Source organism: Oryctolagus cuniculus, chromosome 13 (genome assembly GCF_051225735.1).
Source record: "Oryctolagus cuniculus isolate XC-2025 breed Fujian yellow rabbit chromosome 13, ASM5122573v1, whole genome shotgun sequence".
NCBI lineage: Eukaryota > Metazoa > Chordata > Mammalia > Lagomorpha > Leporidae > Oryctolagus > Oryctolagus cuniculus.
In genome coordinates this window covers 93,712,487-93,720,873 of record NC_142879.1, presented here as the reverse complement: position 1 = coordinate 93,720,873, position 8,387 = coordinate 93,712,487, and the positions used below count along the sequence as shown (strand labels likewise).

The 8,387-nt window shown below is 42.8% G+C and overlaps 1 long non-coding RNA gene across 3 annotated transcripts in view; it reads left to right on the top strand.

Moving 5' to 3' along the window:
* Positions 1-699: 699 nt before the first annotated feature.
* LOC149122752 (uncharacterized) overlaps positions 700-8,387 on the top strand; it is a 53,111-nt gene continuing 45,423 nt past the window's right edge. For 2 of the 3 annotated variants that reach the window (XR_016219386.1, XR_016219387.1), the window contains exons 1-3: positions 700-958; positions 2,011-2,075; positions 2,265-2,435. This is a non-coding gene — a long non-coding RNA (uncharacterized LOC149122752). Of the gene's footprint in view, positions 959-1,207; positions 1,986-2,010; positions 2,076-2,264; positions 2,436-8,387 lie in introns of those variants that run through there. The other variant, XR_016219388.1, reaches the window with a different exon arrangement.

Genomic DNA, 8,387 nt, shown 5'->3' with positions numbered 1-8,387 from the left:
CAGAGAGAAAGGTCTTCCTTTGCCGTTGGTTCACCCTCCAATGGCCGCCGCGGCCGGCGCGCTGCGGCCAGCGCACCGCGCTGATCTGATGGCAGGAGCCAGGAGCCAGGTGCTTCTCCTGGTCTCCCATGGGGTGCAGGGTCCAAGCACCTGGGCCATCCTCCACTGCACTCCCTGGCCACAGCAGAGAGCTGGCCTGGAAGAGGGGCAACCGGGACAGAATCCGGCGCCCCGTCCGGGACTAGAACCCGGTGTGCCGGCGCCGCAAGGCGGAGGATTAACCTAGTGAGCCGCGGCACCGGCCAGAAAGGGAGGTTTTTATCATCTCTAGTTGAAGGATGGAAAACTGAATTAGGACAACTAACTAGCACAAGGTCCAAACTCTGTGTGGAGCCCAAACTCTATGTGAGGGCTCTTTCCTCAAGAAGATGTTGCCTCTTTGATAAATCTGATCTTAACAGTTGAAAATTTCTTTGTGTCTTTCTGTCAAGTCAAATAAACAAACAGACACCTAACCTGCCTGCTAGCATTGTTCTGCTAGATGTTGATAAAGACAAAAGACTGTTTCCTAACAAGGCAAAGAGAAAAATGACTATCATCAATGCTTTTTGGGTTTGGAGATTTTTTTGCATTAGTTTTTCAAATAAGTGACCTATTTTTTTTTTTTTTTTTTTTTTTTTGACGGTCAGAGTGGACAGTGAGAGAGAGAGACAGAGAGAAAGGTCTTCCTTTTCCGTTGGTTCACCCCACCAATGGCTGCTCCGGCCGGCACACTGTGCTGATCCGAAGCCAGGAGCCAGGTGCTTCTCCTGATCTCCCATGGGGTGCAGGGCCCAAGGACCTGGGCCATCCTCCACTGCCTTCCCGGGCCACGGCAGAGAGCTGGACTGGAAGAGGAGCAACTGGGACAGAATCTGGTGCTGCAGGCGGAGGATTAGCCTAGTGAGCTGTGGTGCCGGCAAGTGACCAATTTTTAATACTATCTAAAATACATTAATACCCCTATGTCTAATATGTTACCCATGTACATTTTGATTGGTAAATTATTATTTGCTTACTTTTTAGGTTTCAGGTTTGGTATGCATAACAGAAATTGTCCTTTAACCAATTTTTTTCTGATTAGCTCTGTAATTGGTCGCTAACTGATGGTGAAAACAAACAGATTCTAATTTATTACTTTTCATTAAAGATTTATTTATTTATTTATTTGAAATGCTGAGTCACAGAGAGAGAGGGAAAGACAGAGAGAGGTCTTCCACCTGGTGGTTCACTTCCCAGATGGCTGCAATAGCCGTGGCTGGGCCATGAGCTTCTTCCAGGGCTCGCAAGTGGGTACAGGGGCCTAAGCCCTTGGGCCATCTTCCATTGCTTTTCTAGGCCATTAGCAAGGAGCTGGATCAGAAGTGGAGCAGCCAGGACTCAAACTGGTACCCATATGGCATGCTGAAATCATAAGCGGTGACTTTACCCACTATGCCACGATGTTGGGCCCCATGGTAATACTTTGCTTTAGCCAGCTTAAAATAATGATGAGGAGCTTAATGATGGGAGTGCTTAATCAATGTGCGTATTTGTCCGAGACCCTTTTAGTTGCCCAACTTCTTACACCTGTGAGAAGGCTTAAGGTTTCCAAGGGAAGCCAGATGCTGTTAATTTGCTTTTAACTGCTTGTTACCTGCTGTGCGCAAATGCTCTGCCTAGGATCCTAATGAGCAGGAGCTGCCTCCCTTCCCAGTGTGGAGCGCTCTTACCACCAGCCCTCCAGCGTCATCTCCCTCTACCCCACCGAAGCAGGCTTGATGCCTTGAATTCACCCAGCAACATCCACGCCCTCCCCAGTTCAGGATGGCTTCAGCTGCCTCTGCGGTGAACCTTCTGCTGTGCTGTTATTTCTCACTTCCTTTGGTCAAGAGATTTCTCCCTTCTTTCTGACATTTCAGAAATGATATTCGATATGTTAACTGGCAGTAAGCAGTTTGTGAGAGGTGTGTTTCTTTGCCATTTTTCCAGGGATTTCCACTTACATGGTGAAATGACTGTGACATGCCACCATAGAACTGGATACCACAAACTAGGTAACTGACCGAGAAGAGAGAGATGTGCTTATTTAGCTCAGGGTTCTGGAGGCTGGAAACTCCACAAGCATAGTGCTGGCATCAGGTTGGCTTCTGGTGAGGGCTTTCGTACTGCATCAGGGCGTAGCGGAGGGCAGTGCGAGGTGAGACAAAGCAGCCATGTTAAATGAGAGCTCTCTTTCTCTTCAGACTTAACGTTTGTCGTGACCAGCTCTGAGATCTGTGCATATATTATTGACTCACTTCATTTCCTTGTAACCATTGGGAAGCATACTATTTTCTACATGAGGAAGCTGATGGTTGAGCAAACTGCCCACGTCCTCAGCCTTAGGAAGCAGCTCTGCTTTCGTTGAAACCCAGGTAGGCTGTACTTGAAACTATTAACTCCCTCACCTATCTGTAGAAGGAGGCTCATTTTCTTCTTTTATTTATTTCAAGGAAAAAAATAAAAAAAAACTAAATAGCTTTGAACCAAGGGCTTTGCTTACAGGGGTGGGCACCTGGAGTGACAGTTAAGTCATTGCTTGAGTACTTGAGTATTTTACTTCTGATTCCAGCTTGCAGCTAATGTGCACATGTGCACCCTGGGAGTCAGCAGATAAGGTTTCAAGAAGTACTAGGGTTCCTGCCAGCATGTGGAAGACTTGGATTAAGCTCCAGTCTCCCTGTGTTGGCCTATCTCAATCCTGGCTATTGTGGATATTTGGGGAGTGGGCTAACACATGGAAGACCTCTCTTTCTTTCTCTGTCTCTGTCTCTCCCTTTCTCTCTCAAATAAAATTAAAATAAACACATTAGATTTTTTTTTAAAAAAGAATTGTGCTTCCAATTTAATGGCCATCTTGGTAAATGGAGAGAGTAGTCCTTATGATAACAGGAAATCAGTAAGAGAATGAACAGGGAAAATGTGCTTTCAAAAGATGGCCACAGCATCATCTCCCACCCACTATGCTCTTCTTCTTTTTAAGAAAGATTTATTTATTTTTACTTGAAGGGCAGAGTTACAGAGAGGCAGAGGCAGAGAGAGAGAGAGATTTTCTACCCATTGGTTCACTCTCCAAATGGCTGCAATGGCTGGAGCTGTGCTGATCCAAAGCCAGGAGCCTGGGGCTTCTTCGGGGTCTCCCATGAGGGTGCAGGAGCCCAAGACTTGGGCAAACTTCCACTGCAGGCCACAGCAGAGAGCTGGATCAGAAATGGAGCAGCCAGGACTAGAACTGGTGCCCATATGGGATGCTGGCACTGCAGGTGGCAGCTTTATCCACTACACCACAGCTCTGGCCCCCAACTATGCTCTTCTTCCAGTGTGACCTCAACACTGTTGCCACTGAGAGGTGGGGGCCAGGCCCTCTCTTATTTGCTCTCAGAGAATGTGTCTCTTTTACACTTGAGCTTAGCCAAAAGGCCAAGAAGCAATTGTGTGTCTCTTTTATAACAAATAGAAGATGGCCCAAGTGATGCTGAGCGGCTTCTGAGGCTAGGAGAGAAATGCCAAGGGAGTTTCACCTTGCACTCTGGAATACTCTGGTAGTTATGTAAATGTAAACGGTCTCTCTGTTGACACTGTCATATTGGTGGTGGGGAAGAAGCCCAAACTAACACATCTAAAAAAAAAAAAAACTATGGAGAAGTCACAAAGCTTCTAGGTATTCTAGCTCCATCTTTTGCCAGCTGAGGCCCTTGGGGGACTCCAAGCTGGAATTGATCATGCAAGTCCTTTTCAAATTCCTGACCACCCAAAACAAGTGCACAATATCAAGTGGCTGCTTTCAGGGGCTGAAAATTGGGGTGATTTGTTACACAGAAGTAGATAGTCAAATCAATGAAGTTGATGTCTTGACTAAGAATCGAGGCACTCAGGGAGCTGTGTGTGGTTTCCCTGAGATGCTTTTCTCTTGCCCTGTGTTTTATTTCTTATTTATAAGCAGATCACAAAATTCATTGCTATATCTTCATACAGGATTGCGATGATTTATTTCAAATCAACAGTGCACCTCTGAGAAAAAGAGTCTTTAGGTAATAAACCAGTATTTCACAGTTTCTACAGAAGAGAGAACCGAATGAAATAGGAGTTTTTAGGTAACTGATTCTAGGAGAGATCTGAACAAAAATAAATTGGGGGCCATGGGATAGGAAGGAGCATGGTATTTTAACTTGTGTCTACATTGATCTTGTTTATCTATAATTGTATTATTATTTTCTTTGTTATTCTCATGGTTACTGGGGAACAATAAAAGGGCTCTGCAGCCAGCCTATCTCACTTTTATCCTGGCTGATCTTTTACCAGCATAACGTGTTGGGCAAATTACCTAATAAATCTGAGTTGTAATAGATACTAACTATGACACTGTCATTCCTCCTGTATGTTGTCCTTTGCCCAAGCTCACACCATGTTCTGTGACCACATTACTTTTTTTTTTTTTTTTGTCATGTAGCACATGGCTCAAACATCTTACCCTTTGCCTGACTAACCCAGAGGCAGGTATCTCTGTCTGTCCACTGCTATGCTTATGCCTTTAATGTCACTTTATTCCAGTGTGTTGATGGCTGCTGTTGACTCTCATTACTCTCTTGCTGCAACTGGGAATAGACCATCTCTTGTACAGTATTTATTTCCATCTACCAGCATAGAGTGCCTAATACAGGCCATTATGGAGAATGAAAGAAATCAGATGAATCAGTGAATGAGTGAATTATACATTTGCTTTAAACCACAAATAATGCAAATTTGGAAAGTGTTAGAGGCCAAATGGTTCTGAAACTACTTCTATGCCACATAAATTACCCTTTTCTGATGACTAATGTGGAAGTTTACTGGATTTGCCATAGGTTTCAAAAAGAAGTTGCAATGGTCTGGGATTTGAATGGAAAGATTTGTGGCTTGTTTCTAACCTTCTTCCTATTGAGGCAGCAGAATCTGATAATTGTAATTTAAATTTTTTTTGTGTGTTTTGGGGAAGGCAACTGATGTATTTAATAAGAGGTGGATTTTCCATGAAGCTAAAGATGTTTTGGAGGCTCCCTGTCAGAGTTCACATGGTGGCACATTGTGGATTTTTGTTTTTCAAATGGACATAACCACACTGATGCAGACCACAGTTCCTTTTCACGTCAACATCCACACGTTGGATCTCTCCTGTGTCAGCTGGTGGTGGCAGCTACAGGAATTTTTGAGGCTTGTCTAAGAGGAAGTTAAATTGGGGCTATGCCACTTTAATAGCAATTTGAAAAGCCATTTTGGAATGTTCCGATAAAGTGAGAATTTCCAGACTTGTGATTTTGTGTGTATAAATTGGTACCTTATCTCATCATCTTTACAACTATTTCCAAAAAAAAAAAAAAACCTGAGAGAAAAATCAGATAAATATCAACAGAACTTGAAACAAAAGCAAAATTGAGCACTGACGTCAACAGAAATTATTCTCATATAGAAAAGTAGGTTGTACAGACATTTCAGACATGCAAAAAGCCTTAACTTACAGAAAAGGAAGAGATAAGTTTCCAACAGAAGTATTAAATATATGTGATTTACAGTTAGTTACAAGAAAACATTAAATGTTCTCACATTTCTAATGTTCATACAGGAAAGTGCTTGATAGATATCTTCCCAAATTTGTAAAGAAATCTACAAAATATTACCTACTATTATTGACAGGGAAACGTGAAGTTAAAAGGAACTTTCTTCTTTCTTTCCTTCTTTCTTATTTATCTTCTTCCTTTTAAAAAAAATTATTTATTTATTTGAAAGGCAGAGAGACAGGAAAATACACAGAGAGAGATCTTCCATGAGCTGGTTCACATCCCAAACGGCCATAACAGCCGGGGCTGGGACAGGCTGAAGCCAGGAGTCAGGAGCTACATCCAGGTCTCCCATGCGGGTGCAAGGGCCCAAGCACTTGGGAATCATCTTCTGCTATTTCCTAGGCATATTAGCAGGGAGCTGGATGGGAAGTGGATAGCTAGGACACGAACTAGCACCCAGATGGGCTGCTGGCATCACAGGTGGTGGCTTTACCTGCTACCCCACAGCACCGGTCCCCTTCCCTTCCTCTTTTTCTTTCTTCCTTTCTTTCTGGAACTTTCTTAAGCTATGAAAAACTAGCTGACTAGAATAGGTAACTGAAAAATGTAGGAGGTTTATGTTAGAAACATATCAGATGGTCGATTAATCAAATATTATGTACTTGTGGAATTTATAATGCTTGTGGTATTTATCAGCTGTTTAACATTGATAGCTTATTTTGGTTTCCCTTTCTCAATAAATTTGACTTTTATATTTGTATGTTGTGTTGTTGGTCATAATGTGGGACCCTCTCAGCTATATAAGCCTCAGACCCCACAAATCCTGGCTCTACCCCATATATGATTATTTTATGTGTGTGACCTATTTCAGATTTCTGATGTCTGTACTTTCAGTGCATTGTCTAATATTCATGAACTTGAGAGACTTCACATCACTGCAAGTCTCTGGTTAATTAATTGTTAATTTTCATTAAAGCCTGTGTGAAAAATCTTTCATCTCTTTTCTAAAGGAGATTTCCATTTTTATTCATGTTGACTAAACTTCCTTTAGAAGACAGCACTGATCAAGGAAAAAAGAAAAATTATAACGTGTGGAAATTGGGTTGGCATGTATTTAAAATAATGCATATATTAAATGGGACCTTGAATATTGACTCAACTGGGTGGCCAATAGCATTAACAAAGAATTAGTGTCAGAACATACTATCACTCATCTGTCTGCCTTCTCAACAGAAAGGAATCCTGGATTGAAAGGACCTAGAAGATTTCCTTCAAAAGCAGTTTTCATCAGCAAGGTCATTGTGAGGTTGAACACTAAGGCTACAGTCTCATCTGCAGGTGCACTTGAGATAATTTGATTCCAGGTTCACTCACATGGGTGGTGCCTGGACTCTGGCCCTCACAGGTTGGTGGATGGGGGGTCTCAGTTTCTTGCTGGATGTTGGGTGATCATACTCAGTTCCATGCAATTGTCTTCCCTTGGAATGAGAGAACATCCAATGTGGAAACAGCAATCTTTGGGCATCATAATCTTGGAAGTGACCTTCCAACACTTCCACAGTATTGTACTTATTAAGAGCAAGTCCATAAATTCCTTACACACTCAAGGAGAGGGTATCGCTCTTGGCCATGAACACCTCCAGATGGGGTTCACTGAGGGCCATCTCAGAGGCTTTGTGCCACTTTCCCTTATAATGTATTCTGGGTAGGTCAACCATTGCAGTAAAATGGAAATCATATTTCCTCTAGCTCCAAATAATTCAAGGTTGTCAGCTTTTATACAAATCCTGTGCTACCTAAGAGTCCTGTGCCATTCGTCCCCACTTGTCCTACCCTCATTACTTCTCTCTCACTTCACTCTCCTCAAAGTTTTATGCCTCAGGGACTTTGTTATTGCCTGGAAAATCCTTCCCTAAAGTTCCCTCCATGTCTTTATTCATGTCCCCTCCATTATCTTGCACACTTCTCCTCTATAGCTCTCCGTGCTTTATTTGCATCCATGGCATTTAGTAGGAGATAGATGACACCATAGGACATCCTATATGCTTTGCTTATTAATGACAATGTGACCTCCACGAAGGCAGGGATATTTGTCTGTCTCATTTGCTGCTTGTTCAGGGCCTGGCACAGGAAAAGCGCTCAATACATTTTTGTTCTTAAAATTTTTCATTACCAGGCATATTCCATCTTGGCTTCCTGTAGAGCTCTTGAATTTGGTTCAATTTGCTAACTATGTAGACCCATAAATTTTAGGCAGCTTTTATGCATGGTTGTTTTTTCCCCCTCATCTTTGTAACCTTGTGAAGTCAGTTCTTTATTATTCTGTTTTCCTGGGGCATGTGAGGAAACTGAGGCTCAGATCATTTAAGTGAAGTTGGCATAATAGAGTGGCAGTAAAGTCAGCGGGGAAGCTGGAACACGGTTCAAACCATGTTCCTTCTGTAACATGTTCCTTCTTGCTGGAACAGCTTTTAGGAAGGATAAAGGAAGGAACTGGCATTGTGGCACAGAATTTAAGCCCTGGTTCGCAATGCTGGCATCCCATATGAGCCCTGGTTTGATTCCCAGTTGCTCCATTTCCAATCTAATTCCCTACTAATGTGCCTGAGAAAGCAGTGGAAGATGATCCAAGTCCTTTGGCCCCTGCCACCCAAATTGGAGACTCAAATGGAGTTTCAGGCTCCTGGCTCTGGCCTGGATGAGCCCCAGTTCATGTGGCCATTTGGAGAGTGAATCAGCAGATGGATGACATCTCTCTTTCTCTCTCTGTATTCTGTCTTTTTTTTTTTT